The sequence below is a fragment of the Amphiura filiformis genome, chromosome 19 (assembly GCF_039555335.1).
Source record: "Amphiura filiformis chromosome 19, Afil_fr2py, whole genome shotgun sequence".
NCBI classification, from domain to species: Eukaryota; Metazoa; Echinodermata; class Ophiuroidea; order Amphilepidida; family Amphiuridae; genus Amphiura; species Amphiura filiformis.
In genome coordinates, this window is record NC_092646.1 from 35409021 (window position 1) to 35427976 (window position 18956).

General features: G+C 37.7%; 1 long non-coding RNA gene across 1 annotated transcript; it reads right to left on the bottom strand.

The window, feature by feature from the left end:
• Positions 1 to 9814: 9814 nt before the first annotated feature.
• LOC140141224 (uncharacterized) lies at positions 9815 to 12413 on the bottom strand. Its single transcript, XR_011857378.1, has 3 exons — positions 12149 to 12413; positions 11193 to 11319; positions 9815 to 9833 (listed from the first exon to the last, which is right to left on the bottom strand). It is a non-coding gene; the product is annotated as an uncharacterized lncRNA (long non-coding RNA).
• Between the last annotated feature and the right edge of the window lie 6543 nt (positions 12414 to 18956).

The following is an 18956-nucleotide window of genomic DNA, read 5'->3' on the forward strand; positions in this document are numbered from 1 at the left end:
TTCATATTGAAGATATGGATTATTATCCCAAAAAGACCTAATTTTTTTTTGGTGTTTTGGGAAAAAATCCATATCTTCTATAATGAAAGGTCAAAATTTTCAATTTATCTTCTGCTTTTTCATCTCACCTACATACACTTTAAGTATTATAAATCATCAGATTTGTAAAGTTTACTTCAAGTACTGTTAAATATCAAAAATATCAATTTTTAATGATTTGCCATAAAATGTGTATTAAATTGCGAATTTTAAAAATCAAAATTATTTGATATCAGAATGACATTCTTCGTATTCAGAATGCAATTCGATATGTCTGATGTGCTCTAATGTCCCAAAATAAATACTGTCCAAACGTTCATACCCCAGCCCTTAATTAACAGTGATATAAACAACTTAAGGGCTGGCTTCTTATAGTCATGATCATTGAAATATTTCATGACAATAATATTTCATTTTACATTTTTTTTAGATATCACAAAATCTGCACTCATTGCCAAAAATTAATCATGAAAAATAATAAAATAAGTTAAATTAATCAGAAAATCAAGTAATTGAAAATATACAATCACTTTATATTTCAATACTACCACCAGAGAGGAACTTTGCACTCTGGTCAGGATAGTTCTTAAACCCAATATATGCCTCTTCTTTGCCTTCCTCTCCAATTTCCTCTTCTGCGCATCCTCAGATGGTATGTGGGTGCCCTGCTTCATCCTGGTAGTGTATTGGCAGATAAGACACTACACTGCCCTTGTTGAAGTATCCAAACCCATAGATAACAGAATAGTGCTTCAATAATGGAATATGGTTGGACTTGGACGTACATGTACTGTTCCAAAAGTGTTTCACATACTTGTTTTAGCCTCAAACTGTACTTATTGCTAATTTTCTTCAAAGGGTATTTTAATGAAGGAGACATATAAAAGTGTAGATACTGGTGAATTCTGCATGCCAGTCTTTCTAGTAACATGATATTAAAGTTATAGCTCAGATTGAGAAGTGTAATACACATAATCATACATAACTTGCAAAAGCAAAATTAGAATCAACTGAAACATTGGCCCTGCTTATTGACTGCAATGAAGAGAGGCCTCCCAAGTTTCAAATCCATGTGATCTTTGGCCTCCTGTGACCATGGGTGGTACTACTTACGAGCAACAGTAACCATCACAGAGTTGGCTGCAATTAGGGCATCTTCAACTTCATGACTTATGGTTGAGACTGCTAAATCATCAGAGTGAGGATGCATGTGGGTGCTTCCTGCAGTGGAATTCAATCATGTCTATAGCCTCCAATGGCGAATCATTGCTAAACCATTATTCCTCTTCACCGCCCGTCTTCTCACCAAATCATTCAGTCCTCGCCATACTATGACCCCGTTTACACAGAGAGAAGTCGACTTCAATTGCGACATCGAATTCAGATTGCGACTAAGGATTAGCATAAATTATTTTTGACTGGGTGTTTACACGGTAGTCGACTTCAAAACAGATTGTGAATTCAAATTTATGCCATCACTTGCCCATGTTTCAAATTACCATTATAAAGTCGACTTCTAATTACGTGTTCGTTTACACTGCAAAAGTCGATTTTGAAGTCGACTTTGAATTCGACAAATGTTGCTCCGGGTCATCATTCGAAGTCGAATTCTGAAGTCGAGTTCAAAATGCGACGACCCTGTTTACACACAAATGAAGTCGAGTTCAAAGTCGACTTAAGTCGACTTCAGGCTCTGTGTAAACGGGGTCTAGCATTGCGTACTAATTGGAAAGTAATGAAGAAATTCCAGGGCACCCCTGATGGTTTTGAGAAAAATATCTAAGCCTAGGGGGCTCAGGTGGAGACAATTGTACCTGAAAAGGTTGATCTCTCCAGGGGTTATGTCACGGAAATCAACGGACTTGCCCCCGCTGCTCTCAAAAATGGCATAATCTGCATAACTTTGCACGCATGACCCGCTTGGGAATGTGCCCCATAATAGTACGGCCTTGGCAAAATAGTAGTTCATATGATTGTGGTATTGGGAGAATAGCCTGACAAAATGCAATGAGCTGTGTTATTGTATGATGGAACCAAGGAATGGAGTTAGATACTACATCGTTCGTAGATGGTAAACGGGAGTACGCAATGTTAGCCTCAAACTATTGTGATACACATAATCATGTAGTGTAGTACACTACTCAACATTAACTGTTACCAAATGAACTGTTATTTAATCTTCATTAGGCCTACACATTAGCAACATGAAGAAAACTTTTTTATTACCTTCTCTTTCAGGAATGGCACTGCGTAAAAGACAATGCTTTTTCCGAATCCTGTCAGAATAATGCCAACAGTGTCCTTGCTCAAAAGCCAAAGTGCCACAACAAGCATATTGATGCAAACCATTTCGCTTCCATCAGTGATGCGATAATTGTGTATATATCCAACAAATGGCTTGCACATATGCAGCAGGCCAAAGCCAAACTGTATAATTTGGCATTGTTGGATCATATGAAGCTTCTTTCATTTCCTCTTCATGGGCAACATGTTGTGACGCAGCCATATCCGCATAGCAATGTACAACCATCAAACTGACACACTTGCCATTTCGACTCCTGCATCTGTTGCATGATTCCTGCTGATAGTGGTAAATGCATACATTTGACTTACGATTATGCATTCAGAGCAATTATTCAGCTCAAGTACTTCTTCGGGTAATGCTTGGTTACATTTTCGGTACAAGCATAAACAAATTGTACTTGAGCGCTTGCCTTTACACAATTATTTTCAAATAGCCCCTTTTATAATCCTCTTACAACTTGTAAGTGTATATTGCATCGTCCTCATCATATTTAATGTTGTACCAATCAGGGAATGCTGGAACTTGCTCCAAGTGATGTGATAATTGTCTTGCACATACGCAGCATGCCAAAGCCAAACTGTGTATAATTTGGCATTGTTACATGTAGATCATATGAAGCTTCTTTCATTTGCTTTTCATGGGCAACACGTTGTGATGCAGCCATATCCGCATAGTAATATACAAGTTTACAACCATCAAACGGACACACTTGACAATACTTACTGGGTAGATGCCAGTCTACTCATAATTGACATGTAAACATGTTTCTAAGTCTTTTTAAAGTAGTGCTTTCTCATTTTGGTATTTGAAGATGAAAGCCAAAGTGCCACGAGCATATTCAAGCAAAATATTTCGCTTCCATCAGTGATGCGATAAATGCGTATATATCCAACAAAGGCCTTGCACATATGCAGCATGCCAAAGCCAAACTGTGTATAATTTCTTCATGGGCCACACGTTGTAATGCAGTCATATCCGCATAGCAATGTACAACCATCAAACTGACGCACTTGACATTTCGACTCCTGTATCTGTTGCATGATTCCTGCTGGTTGTGGTAAATGCATTCATTTGACTTACTGATTATGCATTCAGAGCAGATTTGAATTGCTTTGAGCATAGCTTTCAGACAATGTCGTACTTCAGCTTGCTTCACCCCAACTGTCAAAAAGACTGTTCCAACATTCATTGCCATCAGGCCTTTGACATCCACAACATAAAATTCAACAACTTCTGATATGAACTTGCACCTCTGCAGTGAAATTGTTTGCAATTTCCTCATACGTAAGTCGAGGTCTCACACCATCCAAAATGTATGAGTTGGAATCTGGTTGCCAGCGAATAAAGGTACCTTGGATCAGAGGTTGTCCATCGTACCCACATACAATTGGGAAAGCAGTACTGTCTTCTCCATCTATGGATGAAGCCACCTTACCTCTGCTTTACATATGAAATTGTCTGCACTCTCAGCAATTTCATCATATATAAGTTGGGTCTCACACCGTCCAAAATGTATGAGTTGGTATCTGGTTGCCAGCGAACAAAGGTACCTTGGTTCAGAGGTTGTCCATCGTACCCATACACTGGGAAAACAGTATTGTCTTCTCCATCTATGGATGAAGCCACCTTTGACTGTTGTAACACTGTCATTATCTTTGCTGGAGATAGTCCACCATCAAAGTTTTTTGCTGCTTTCCACCGTTTCATTGTTCTGTGGTTTCTTTTGAACACCATAGTTTGCTGAGCCAGTGTCAAACTTGTACGCATGGTCACCAGCAATATCAAAGAACGCTCTGCAGAAAGCATTCAAAGTGGGCCATGTCTGGCACTTAATATTGAAGGGAGACTTGAGCAGTGATGTAAGGCTCTCAATTTGCTCAGTTTCAATTGGTAATAACCTGATGTAGCATCTAACACCGTGAAAAATTTGTAATCATGGGATAGTGCTCCCTTAGTATTGCCTCATTTAAATCTTTGGGGTCAATACATACTCTGAGGGACCCATTACGTTTGATAGGGGTCACTAAACTGTTTACCCATTCAATAGGTGAAGTCTCTTTGACAATCACTCCCAAATTTTGCATCCTTTCTAACTCTTGTTTTAGTTTCTGAGCCAGTGTAAAACTTGTACGCATGATCACCAGCAATATCAAAGAATGCTCTGCAGAAAGCATTCAAAGTGGGCCATGTCTGCCACTTAATACTCAAGGGAGACTTAACTTAAAAGCAGTGATGTTTCTTGGTAACACATGCTATTTCTCTCTATTACATTCTTGCTGATGGCCTGCTCCAGCCAATGTGAAAGATGCTCCCTATTATGTCTTTCTAAGTGATAATGGAAGAAAAATGGGCTAGAAATCTGTAACACAAAAAAGAGAGATCAACACAAATCTGGTTGCCAGCGAACAAAGGTACCTTGGTTCAGAGGTTGTCCACCGTACCCGCACGCAACTGGGAAAACAGTACTGTCTTCTTCATCTATGGATGAAGTCGCCTTTGGCTGTTGTAAAAGTTCACACACTGGCATTATCTTTGCTGGAAATGTGGCTGCACATTTTTGTATTTTGAAATCCTACGCAGCCACAACATGGTCCATCATCTGCAAATTTCACCAAGTGTACCTTGTCTGGTTCAGACAACGATATTACAACATATCTGATGTGCCTACTGCCATCAGGTGCTTCAAAATTTCAAATTTTTTGTTTCAAAATGGCATTGCCATTTTTCCATGAGCCTGAAAGGCTGGCGATAATTTTTTGGTAACTGGCGAGTACAAACAAGAAAAATGAATTATATAAGAACATCTTTATGTGGTAATCTGGTGAGAGTTGACTAATCTCAATCTGAGAAATAATATCAAGTTTAATGTCAGTTTCTTACTGTTTATTTATATGCATCAAAATTAATGGTTGTGCCAGGCTTGGGTGGCTCTATTGTGAAACTTGGGGTTTTAGTGTAGAAAGATACCATCTTCCCTTTGTTGTCACGCCGGGGAAATGAGATGGAAAGTACCCCCATCATATCGTATCCAGTGGCCACAGTGGCAGCTGTTTGGTTATTTGTTTCCTTTTCCTCATCATCAACATCTGGTCCTGACCAAGTGGGGTCTAACATTGCCATCTTTTTCTTCCTTTCACCGTTGGGCATAGATATCCATTCCTCTGCATTGACACCCAGGTGTTCATATGCTGGGGCCAGCTTGTATGGTCCTTGATCGATTAATGCTCTCCTAACATTTCGTTGAAAGCGCATGCACATTGATTGATACATTTCTGTCACTTCTGTCTATGTGCATTTGGTGAGTCTGCCTGATCTGGCCTCGTTGGTTTTGCACTTCTTTATTCTCTGTTTGAATTGTGAATGTAAACCTTCACTGGGATTACTGTAATACAGGTTACTGCCCAAGCCAAACATTTTTTGAACAGGAAGAATCATGCCAGACTTCATATCATCAGCTATGTGATCTAAAAAAGTACTGGTTAAATATTGGTGGCCAGTTCTGGCTTAATCTATGTAGTTAGGCATCAAATGCTGCTGTTGAATCACTGTCTGTCAAACCTTTCACTCTCATTCTATCAGGCCTTTGATGATTTTTTTGTCTTTTGCTTTGGTTACACACAACATTATACCAGGATGTTTTCCCATGGACTGTTGTTCTGCTGTACTTAGCTCACTGAAATTTTCAACAACTTCAGGAAGTACTTGCAATCTGTACTGTTCAAGTAACTCGTTAAAGTTGGGTAGCTGCCCTATCGGACATGGTAGTCATTATCTTTGACAAGATCGTCTTTCTAATATCATTCTCACTTTCCTGTGCATGATTACTTATGTCTCTCAGAATTTGTTGGAATGTGTTAAGCACATCTTGGCCAGCCTTAGAAGATATGTTCCTAAGACCCATCACGAAAGACCTTCCACTCTCGTCAACAGCACGATAGCCTTCAAATTTCCTGCCATGTTTGGATGTTTCATCGCTAAGTAAACTCAAGTGTAATGATTGTGGTAATTCTTCTGCTAATTGTTTCTGTGATAATGAAGCTCTCAAAACATTCCATTCATTTACAGTGGTCTTGGAAGGGAGAGCAGAATGCTGTAACTCCTGCAAGTTTCAGAACAGTTTCCATAACTTTTGGTACTTTTCCTGTGGACACATTACAGGCAAGCATGTTGCAGACACACTCCTTTGTATCTGTAGTGAAATGACCAGCATCATCTTGTGTGACCAGACTGCCATTCACCATTTCTCTGAGCCATTCATTTTCTTCCCATAAATCATTCACCCGGGGGGGGGGGGGACTCAGTACAAATGACCATACGGGGACGTGCCGCAAACATGGGTAGCATTTCCGGCCTCTTGGTATATCAATGACCCCTTTTTCAAAGCCTATTTTGGTATATGAATGGGTCCTTTTTTCAAAATTTTCTCAATTTTTTCGGAAAACAGCCCAATTTTTCCTTAATCTAGCCAAAATTTTGGGAAAATTTGTAAAAACTAAGACAATTTGGGTTAAATTCGGCCAACATTTTTTACTTTTGGTGTATCAATGGGTCCAAATTTCTTGAAAATTGGTATATTTATGGGTCCACTTTCAAATTCTCAGCGGCACGTCCCTACCAAAACCAAACTTGAGTACCCCCCCGGCATTCACCTATTGTTGTTTGTCTTCCAACTGCACCTTTATCTCTCTGTGTTCCACCTTTGTATCCTTTACAGCTACTTTTCATTTCTTAACATTTCCTTCAAGCTTGTTTATCTTTTTCTTTGAATGCCTTCTTTTCAGTTCACTCGAATTGGCATTAAGTCTATTCTGAAGACTTTTATTTGTGTTTTTCAGAGCCCTGTTTTCTCTTTGAACATGTTGTGCAGGGGATGCTGCAGATATGAGTGTTTGTGTCTCCTTGGCTGTTGTGGAAGCTTCAGCAGGTCTGGGTGTCTTTGTTGGGAATTGAAATTCGCTTTCAAGGTATTCTGTCATTTCCTGCTCTATTCCTGCCCTCCCCTTTCTTTTTTTAAACTGTAGTAACATTTTTTTTCACATTGTTCAATTTCCGCTGATAGGCAGATCTTGTTGGCTTGTTTTGTATTTGATGGGATTGAATTATGACGTCCAAAATGTGGACGTTGGGCATTTTCCCACTTTCAATCTTGTAGACAATTTCATTCACCTTCATTTTGTTTTGTTATTTATTAAAAGTATTTACTGCGTAGTTAGTTTCTTTTCCAAATCTTTAACCTGTTGTTTGAGCTTATTGTTTTCTTCAATGAGATGGTTGATGTATTCTGGGTCATAGTGTGCCGTGGTTTGTGTTTCCTTTTGGTAACAAACAATGAAGAGGAGAAAAATGAAAGGTAAAGGGATTCACTATGTGCCTTGTAAATAGTCTTGAATCCACAATATAAAAATACAGAATTAACAGACCTGGAAAGTATAGTTTTTGCCCTAGAAGATATGCAGTAGCCTTCAAAAATAGTACATTTTCCAAGCACGTCTTGTGTATTTGTTTATTCAAAGCAAAATTTTCCTCAAAATATTAAAATGGTCTATTTTCAGTTCAGTTTTATTTCATCAAATTCATCCATTAAATAATTACAATATAAAAAAGCTTTTACAAACATCGTATAATATGGTGAAATGATGAGGATGCCACTGAACGCAGAGCGTGTTGTTGTGGCACCCTTTAGTATTAAATATGATAAACAAAATTTTAGAATAATAATAAATACAATAGCAAGATATATGCCTTGTGGGTTTAACCAGGGAGCACAGAGTACTTTTTTTGAATTCTTAATGCTATTTTTAGTTGCACCATCAATTTGGATGGTCCATGGCAAGTATTTTAAGCACCGACCGGGAGACCCCCAAAATATTCACGGACCCCCAGGGGGGTCAAATCTGACCGATTTCATCGAAAGTATGTCAATATGGGTATCAAATGAAAGGAAATCACACAAGAAATTCAAATATCACAATTATATCTTGTTTAAACAAATCGTTTTTCATTTATTTTCAAAAAACACCATATATAGCATAAAATATGTGTCAATGGATGCGTTATTTGTACATGAGCGTATTACAATGGCGTAACTCCTATAGGCTCAGGGTGAGTGAAACTGCAGGGCACCCCAGACTTGCACATTACCCTTATTTTCAGTCTAAAATGATCCCACCATATGCACCTGCTTCACTTTGAGCCACAAGCACAGGCAGCCACTGTGTATTACATTGAGAGTCTTTGCGACTTGATTGACATATATTGAAAAATCTTGCATTATCATTCTACTTGGCAATCTTACACGATATGCATTGTCAACATGTTTTTTATTAATTATTTTGTATCTGCTTTGAGTCTGCTTACCACAGGATTGATCTCAGCCACAGGTGTGAATTAGAGAATAAGGGTATTGTTTTTAGCCCCTGGAGTGCATCTATCGTCTCATATAACACAGGCGACATCATTATTTTAAGTAAAACAACAGGGGGCCGCCGAGTTGTTTTACGCCAAAAATAATGATGTCGCCCGTGTTATATGAGACGATAGATGCACGATAGCGCTAAAAACAATACTTTTATTCTCATTCTTAAACACTTCAATTCAAATAAAAATATCATTACAAGTAGGCCCCTATTACAAATATTAATGAAATTAAATCCTACATTTTGCAAGGAATTACCTAGGGCTTAAAATCGATCAGTCCCGTTGTTGTTATGCGCCTCCGATTGGTTCAAATAGCGAGTACGCGTATCGCGTCAATGCACATGCACTGACCCGTGTGATATCGTGTCATATCACACAGGTAAGAACCAATAAGATTGCAGGAACGTTCTCAAGTGTTTAAGAATCTTATTTAAAGTATGGCTTAATTATGTTGAACCATAATAACTTTACTGAAAAGTGAAAGTGCTGTTCAACACACATTTTAAGTTGCTCCTTAGCAATGTATAATTTTGTATTTAACATATCAAATGGTATACTACATATATCGCTTTGACAAGTTGGAAAAATTAAATGCCTTAGTGTGGTCTTACTAAATATACTAAATCAATGCTGTCCCATTGTTTTGTAAGAACTATTGGACAGTATCTCTAAGACTAGCTTTACTACATTTTAACAGCCCAATAACAATTAATGGTCATAAATGTATAGATGAGGTGACATCAGTGTATATCAACCAGGGCAATTGGAATAATATTGATGTTTAAAATGGCTTTCTTGTATGCCTACATTTTTGTACTAGATATGAAATGGACCTTGATCAAAGTATGATGCATACGCATAATGCTGGGCAAAGAACAGTGGAAATTGCCATGATGTGTGCGCATGATGTCACCTGTCACCTTATCTATTATCCCTTTCCTTAATGTAACATACATTCTGCAAGTTCTTAATCTTGAATTACTTAATTATTATTTCCAAAATGACACTTGCTAGTAGTAGTCGATATAATCTGTTCATCAATGCATTCATTCAGTAGAGCCATTTCATTGATCTGAAAAGACACAAACAATCTAGTTTTACTCATGTTATACTCCATTTCATTTAATCTTGGCAGTGAAATGGACAAGTGAAAAACAATGTGTGCACAACTGTATCATGCAAGACATTAGCCTACCATTGCCAACTGCCATGATGAAATGACCTGAAATATTATAGGTTTGTCTTTGCTACAAACATCTTATAATTTACAAATCAAATAATATAATAATATTAGTGTGAATTCCCACTGAGGAAACTGAAGTGGTTTAGGCCCTATAGGAGCAAAAGTACTTTTAAATGTTTCTGTGGGAAAATCACCCTGTGAATTCCCACTGAGGAAACTAAAGTGGTTTAGGCCCTATAGGAGCAAAAAGTACTTCAACTTCAAAATAATTGCTACAACATAAACAATGAATTTGTCCACAAATCAACTGTTTGATATAGTTCAAATCTCGGTGTTCGCGGCTTCTGTAAAAAGAGAATTGCTATGATACGCGCGTGCTGCGTACAGATATTACCACGCAAAGTTGTTGTGAAATAGGAGCATCGGCAGACATCTGGTGATAAACTCTAGTGCACGATATCCATCAATCTATATACTTTTTAGTGTGTAGAACTACAAAATGATAGGAAGTACAGAGAGAGAGCTGAATACCACAAAATCACCTGTCTTTTACAATGATTTATAAAACAAACTTTTAATCAGGTCACAACTTTTAGCATAAAATATCCAATTGATGCATTTTTGTGCATATCAGGGACATAAAGGTAATATAAATGTCAGCCTGCAATAGAAAATTCTCCTCTGGGAAGCTTGCTAAGAGAAATGACTAATGAAATTCAATCCAAATGCTGCACAAAGAACTGCTAGACCAGAAATCAATCTCATTACAGGACATTGAAATGTTTGCAGTCAAGAGTTGAACTGTTTGTCAGCACAATACCGAGGTGTTTAACTAAGTGTTTTCATCAGAAGTGGACTGTTCAGAATCACTATACAAGTCTGACAACCCCTGACCAAATGTGGTCATAATTTATGAATATCATTTTTATCAACATATCATTTTTTATCATGACTTGGATTAATTATTGTAAAATTGTAAAATAAAATAAATACAGAGATGTGATACAGTACATGGTCAAAATTTCCTGATATGCTTTGAAATTTCCTGAAAAAATGAGCTGTCTCATTCTAATTTCTATCGTGCAGGGCAAAATTTCCTGAAAACAATAAATTTTTAATAAAATTTCATGAAATCAGGAAAATTTCTGAAAATCACATCTCTGTATTAAAGTATAAAGTTAGAAACAGGGAATAGAAAACTTGTTAGAAATTCATGTGAACTGGCAAAAAAAAAGTACAATTGCTTACGCTTATCTTGCAAATCTATATTTCTGCATGGCGACTCCCTTGACTTTGCAGCGGCTTTTGATAAACTTGGTGATATTTTCACTACCTTGACCTTGCAGCGGCTTTTGATAATCTTGGTGATATACGTCTGAAATTTTCAAAATTGTGTTTAAGTTTAAATAACGTTTATTGAGTTTATTGTTCAGCAATAAACTTTTTTGCCGCCAGAAATAAAGAGGGTCAATGCGGTTGCTATGATTTTGTTTTGGTTGGTTACGGCTTTCGCACCATTGTTGTATTATTAAATTTTACTATATTACAACCAGAGGATGGAAAGTAACCGTGGATGCTCTAAAGTGTAACACGTGTTACCGTGGAAATGCCCATAAATGACCACATTTCACATGTCATGTATACAAGTCGAAATTCCCAATAAAATACATCAATTGGGAAAAAAGACAATAGAGAGTCTAGAATAGACTTGGGACATAGACCTAGATATTCCTGCAGATCTCTGTGACAATATTGCACTTTTTTTGCAGATTTTTATACAGGCCTTTTACACTTAGCATTACGTCCAAACTTATGGATCCTGCTGAGTTTAACCGACGCTAACGTAAACACATTGACTGATAGGGCCTAAGTGATAAAGAATAATTTAATCCCGAATTTAATATTTAACACTGGTCAGCTTGAATATTTGCCTGTGCAACTAACTTGTCTTGAAGCAAAATTGATTACGTATTAATGCATGAATGGTACCAGTAACTCAACTGATCAAACCAGTCATTTGATACATGATAATAACAATCATGACAATAAATATCAATATCACATAAATTATTTATATTACCATTAAAATATCGTGTACGGTACCGTACAGGTATATGCTCATAGTAAAGTGGAATTTACATTCATGTACCATGATATGCTTTCTAAAGTGAAAGTCAAAACTTCATAGATAAAATGCAACTTACCAAGAATTCATATACCTTCAGTCTCAGAAGACAGAACCACTGGCACTGGAACAAGCCTAAGCTTAGTCATGACAGTTGATACAAGCAGTCACAAACACCACACCGTCAGGTTGTAATAATCATGTTATCATGCTTGACGTGTCTATCAACGGCAGCTTGAATCTTATAACTTTGAGTTTAACTTCTTTTAAGTGGATCTACTCCAACTAGAACATTCAAATCATGCAATTTAACCAGTGCCATATAATTTGGCAAATTTGCCCACCACCGTATGGGCACACACCACTAAATAATCGTCCCATTGAAATACACGGAAAATACAAGAAAGTAAGTTTGTTTTTCTACCCCATGTAACAACATTTTTAATATTTTGATCAAACCAATGTCTTAAATAAAGATTAAACTTTTATTTAAATTTAATTTTTTGGGACAAGTTAAGACAAACTTGAGAGATACGAACTCCTGAACAGCGCCATCCCGAATTTCAGCCGACACGCTCGCCTCCTTACCAGTTCCGGCCATGATATTGTTCCGAGGGCCTATTACCCATGCACATTCGATTCAGAAAATTTTCTGAACAGATATGTAATGTTGAGCTCCTATTCTATCATTTTTATCAAAACAACCAAGAGTCACTCAAATTTGGTTCCCTCGGGACGCCGATATATTTCGCATAGGTGCTATTTTTTACCGGAACTATGAAGGGTTACACCAAATGCGGAAGGGTTTAGTGTAGTGCACCCTTATAAGAAAAAATATTTTTGATATTCTTTATTTTTGGAATCAGTGGTCAACATCCTAAAAAAGTGTAATTGCTTTTTATCGCTAGTCACTCCAAAGTTATAAAACAGGGCTCCAAACAAGCTCGGACTGAGTGAAAATATGATACTTTTCGCAATTTTCAGCATTTAAGGGCCAGAGCAACATTTTGACCATGTTAAACTGTATTTATAATCCCATTAACATCAGGAAAGTGACTTTGTTTACAAAAATATATGTACAATCACAGATTTAACATGACCGAAAAACGACATGTGATCATTTCACCCCCCCCCCCACTCTTAGATCATGCATAATATAAGGACGTGTCAATAGGCATATGCCTTAAGTTGGGGGGGGGGGTGTTATGGGTAGATAGAACGGTAATTTGACACTCTAAAATGTTAAATTTCCAAGTTGCGTGTATTGTTTTTGCAAGATCTAAAATTAAGAAACCCCATCATCAGAATTAATTGATAAATTTCTCTCTTGGGAATTGAACATTTGGTCATGAGATAAAAATGCCGTTATTTTGTCATCATTAGGCCATAATATAGTATGCTTTGACTTTAAATGTCTATTGAGACCCAATTAAAGGTTCAGTGATTATTTTCAAAACGATTATAATTGAGTTTTGATCTTATAATTACATTTTGCATCAAAATAATTCCAAAGATGTTTCATTTTTTCAGCACCGAGATAACCAAAAGTGACCACTTCTATGATATTGGGGCCAAAATAGCTCAATTTCAAGCACGGTCTTAAATTGTCAATTCGACGGGATCTTGCGTTTTGAAGCTAATTTCTCGTATGCGTTTAAGAATGAAATCGCGATTTGTAGACGGAAATAGAAAAACATACTTTTTTTTTCTTTGCAAAGACATCAGTTTCAGTCAAAAATCTCAACTTTTGGCACTTAAAATCAGGTATTAATCATGTCTATAGCATTTAAAAATGAGTCTTGAAGGGCACACACCACTAAATAATCGTCCCATTGAAATACACGGAAAATACAAGAAAGTAAGTTTGTTTTTCTACCCCATGTAACAACATTTTTAATATTTTGATCAAACCAATGTCTTAAATAAAGATTAAACTTTTATTTAAATTTAATTTTTGGGACAAGTTAAGACAAACATGAGAGAGACGAACTCCTGAACAGCGCCAGCCCGAATTTCAGCCGACACGCTCGCCTCCTTCCCAGTTCCGGCCATGCTATTGTTCCGAGGGCCTATTACCCATGCACATTCGATTCAGAAAATTTTCTGAACAGATATGTAATGTTGAGCTCCTATTCTATCATTTTTATCAAAACAACCAAGAGTCACTCAAATTTGGTTCCCTCGGGACGCCGATATATTTCGCATAGGTGCTATTTTTTACCGGAACTATGAAGGGTTACACCAAATGCGGAAGGGTTTAGTGTAGTGCACCCGTATGATAATAGCTATATGCAGCATGTCATGATGACAGGCTGCGTATAGCTCATTGACTAATCAATTTTATGTGATTAATTACATGAAAACCATACACAAATTTTAAGTTTTTATTTTTGAAAAAATTAATTTACATGAATATCTTTCTTTTAAAACCAAATTTGTCATAGTAAACTGCATAATAAATAAATGCAGTCAAAATCAAAAACAGCTTTGATTTCCCTATACTTTACTGTACAAACCCTAATTTGACCCCCCTGTAACATGAGCTGTGTGTATTTTTTAATGGTCTCCCTTTCAGGGGACATTCTAGAGGTAATAAGGTATCCAAAAAATACTATCAACTAAAAATAGCAAAAAATCATATTTTTAAACTCTAACATCACCTGGTGCTCCTGGGTTAGTTAGGTATAAACGTATTATCACAAGAGCTATGCTTTCAATTATAAATCAATGAGGTACTTAATCTTCGATATTACTTGTGCCTTTGTGCACTGGAAGCCACCCTTGTTAAGCTTTTCTGTGATCAGCTGGTATGCCAACTGGTTCCTCTTGGTTCGACCATCTAAAATTTGTTGCACTTCTCCCCACACCGCAATCAAGCTATTTATTGCCTCCTTTGTCCACGCAAACGCGGCCATGATTGATGATTAATTGGTATAAAATAAAAAATAATAATATATTTTGTAATACTTGTATAATGAAACTTGTATGTGGTTCCTGGAAAAAATATGAATGGAAACTTGTTCAAATGCTTCTTGTAGTTCTCTCCTATCCTTGCTTGCATCATTGTAAGGAAAAAAAAAAAATGTTTGTCTCAAAGCTCACGAGAAATTTAAAAACAAATGCGAAATGCGATTTTTTTTTTTTTTTTTTTTTTTTTATTCCCGACTTTTTTTCATGGTATTTTGAGAAAAAAGTATGATTTTCGCCAATTTTTACTGGAAAAATACTAAAAAAAAAGATTTTTTTTTTGTGGCCTAACGCATTTTCTATGCGAAAACATCTCCTTATTTTGTTCTGTATTGTCGACAAAACTCCGAATCTTGGCTCCCCAAAAAATGACAACGAGAGTCAAAACTTCGGGTTCTTCCCAGGTTTTTCCTTGCGGAGCAGCCATGATGCATACAATGTCAATGTAGTCTGGAGCAAGAGTGATTACAAACATCGCTGTGTATAAACCATGCACGCATGACCAGGTACTTCAATTCACTTCCGCCCAGGTCAGTTTTCATACTTAGCTGCTATGTTCAGGTCTGTATCTAATACAGGGAAGAAATATTTTACTCCTACAAGAAATAAATGAAAATAAGCAAATGAATGAAATGACAAAAATAAAAGTGGTCTACTATATTTGGTATATTCAATGAACTATGCACTCTAATACTGGATATAATGCCACCTTAGGTTTCAGGTTTAGATTTTTTAGTTGTCCTTCTACACCTTTCCCGATCAGGATCTCCTTCCTGTGATGGAAGTTTTCTTGGGGTATAGGGCTTATAGCCCACAAGTTCAAAATTGGATCGGAATTTGATGGTGTTGGTTCTCCATCAGGAAAATGTACATGACACACCCTACTATCTTTGTCAAGTTGCCATTTTTTGCCCTGCTCATCTTTTCTTCTAACAAGTGTGACCCACCTTTGACGTGCTGCAATGTTAGCATTGGGAACCTCTGATGGGAACGTAAACAGGCCCATTGGTGGAGGGAAAATGCAACTCCCGGTGTCATTCTGGCAGTGGTGGATGCTGCAAATTTCTTTCTTCCAGGCACCACGGTTGTTTGATGTATATAGAATTGGCTTCATTATTAACTAAATGCAAACTATAGATGGCGCTATTTATCCTAAATCATATTTCTTTATTTGCAAGGGTAGCTGATTAATACTGCCATTAAAACAGCTGGAATAGTTGAAACAAGCAATAAGGAAATTTTATAAACAAATTTTATCAAGCAATAAAAGGAATTATTTGTATTAAAAGCTTGAAAGAGTAATATCCAGTTACTAAATAGCGCCACCAATTTTGTCATTAATAGATACATTTTAGCTTTTAAAAATGCTATAAAAGTGAATAATTTTGTAAAACAGGGGAAATTAAAGTTGAGAATGACTCAAAAGCATCTGTAAACATTAGCATGATATCACATTTAGCTGTTTAAGCCTAAAATTTGGTTGTGCATGATGTTTTGTTTTAAAAACTAATAAATGATCCCATCAAACAACCGTGGCACTCAGGGGCGGACTGGCCACTGTGGCGTTGTGGAGATCGCCACATGGGCCGCTTGGTTCTGGGCCGCTTGCTCAAAAAGAAGAGAAAAAGAAAGAAAAAGGAAAAGAAAGGAGAAGGGGAGAAAAAAAGAAAGAGAGAAAAGGAAAAAGAGGAGAAAGAAAGGGAAAATAGAAGAATAGGGGAGAGAATGGGGAAGGAGTATCTTAAGACATAGGCCCTATAGGGCCTGAGGCATAGGTCCGAGAGCCGAAGGCGTAAGGCCCAAGACATAGGCCCTAGGGTAGGGCTTAAGGTATAGGCCCTAACACTAAGCTATTATAGGCCGGCCACTAGTACACCGTCGCGGCATCACCTACAAATGGCTTTTTGAATCAATTCTCTAGACCGTAAACACAGCAAAAGGCCAATACTCTAGATGCGATACAGTAAAATCTTTAAATTTTAAGCCAACAGCAAAATATTGGGCTGGCTGTCAATGGAATATTGGTATTTCATTGCGGCTGCGGAATGAGGCTAGGGCCGGTATGGGCATTTGGTATTAGGCAGACATAGGAGAAAGAAAGGAGAAGAGAAGAAAGGAGGGGGATCATTGAGGGGGATGAGTAATATAAGGGCCTACACAGTGTGCCCGCTGTTTGTCTGCATAGTGATAGGGCCTAAGGCCTGTAGAAATAGGGGCTGATAGGCCTACAGGCACTCGACTTTCGAAGTGGACGGGGATGTGCGGACATGGGACACCAGTTTGAAACTATACATGCTATAGGGGTCTTTTGGTGAGAGCTTGACGCCATATAACCAAGGGGGTCATTCAGTAAGGAGGCCTCAAAAGGGGGTTCTTTCAGTGAGACTGGGACAAAACTTGGGTCAAAATATAAAAGTTGACAAATTTTTGATAATTGTTTTTCAAAAGTCATCAAAATGGGAAGACTACCAGAAATTTGTCAAAAATTCTTTACAAAGGGAGTTCTTATTGTGACAGGAAAAGAAAAAATAGGGGTCATTGAGTGAGGAGTTCAGTAATTCAGTAAAATAAAAAATAAAAAAGTGGTCATTGAGTGAGAGGAGTTGAAAAATGGGGTTAATGTGGGTTGTCGGCGCACTGCACGCACATCGCTTCACTCATTTTTAGTGAGTGCCCCTCTCCCGGCCTTTGGCCCTTTGGACCACCATCAGCTGTCACAACTAGCACGGCTAGACCATCATTCGAAAACCTCTGGGCTGGGGTGCTCCTTGTAATGCAGGGATTACATTACATAATACTTACAGCCACATTACTCAGTTCAATACTCAAACCAATTTCTTTCCCTTTTGATGTTTCAACTCATAGGCGTAGATCCCGGGGGATGGGGGATAAATCCCCGCCCCCCTCCCAATATTTTAAAAGGGATGGTCCATACAAGCCCCCCATGATGACACCTGTAGGCCTATGTGAGTTTCTGACCAAATCAATCTCATATTTGGCCATTTTAGCCTAAAAAGTGTCAATTTTTTTGCGCTTCGCGCTAATTTATTCCACTGCATCATCACCAGTTTAGCTTCAATATGCCAAAAATGTCTGTGCGCTTCAGGCGCATTTGTACAATAAACTTATGTCGCAAAAGCGTGCTATTTCAAGAATATTTTTCCAACCCCAATGTCAAAAAACAAATCTACGCCACTGTGGAGTTTTATCACGCTCGCTATGAAATGATCAATGCAATTTTGCCAAAGCTCACTACCATTAAGCTAGATGCTGTGAACTACCAAATCGCAATAGTTTAAAAAAAGTTGCTATTAACCTTTACCCAGTAGGCCTAAACCATTTTTAGCATTTGTCTTTTAATGATTGAATATATACTCACGATATGATAACACAGTTCTGCAAAGATGTAATTCTATATGTGTGCAAATGAGTCAAAACATAAAACATGCACTACTTATAAATTGAATAAACTGTTGGTGAGTGACAATGGATAAAGAATATTTCAAGTCTGTACAAATGGAATTTGGCTTCAGAAATCGTTGTCAAATCCGGGCTTCCTGACCCCTAGAATAGCTAAAACCCTTAGTTGTCCGGGGCTTCGCCCTGGACCCCACCAGGGCTTTGCCCTGGACCCTACCAGGGGCCCTTGCGCTGGCCCCTGGACCCCATCATGCTAGTCGCTCGCTCGCTTCAGCTGGCTGCGCTCTATTTTAGTAATAGGGCCGGTCTTAATAAATTTGCCACGGCCGCCTAAAACCACCAGTCCGCCCCTGGTGGCACTGTTCTTCCATGTACCATTGGTACAGCCCTCAAAAGCACAACCTCTCATTAGATCTGTAAACTAGAGCGGTTACCGCACCAAAGCTGAACCATGGCTTTGGCAGTTGTAGTATACCATTGTCACCCGGGGGGTTCATACC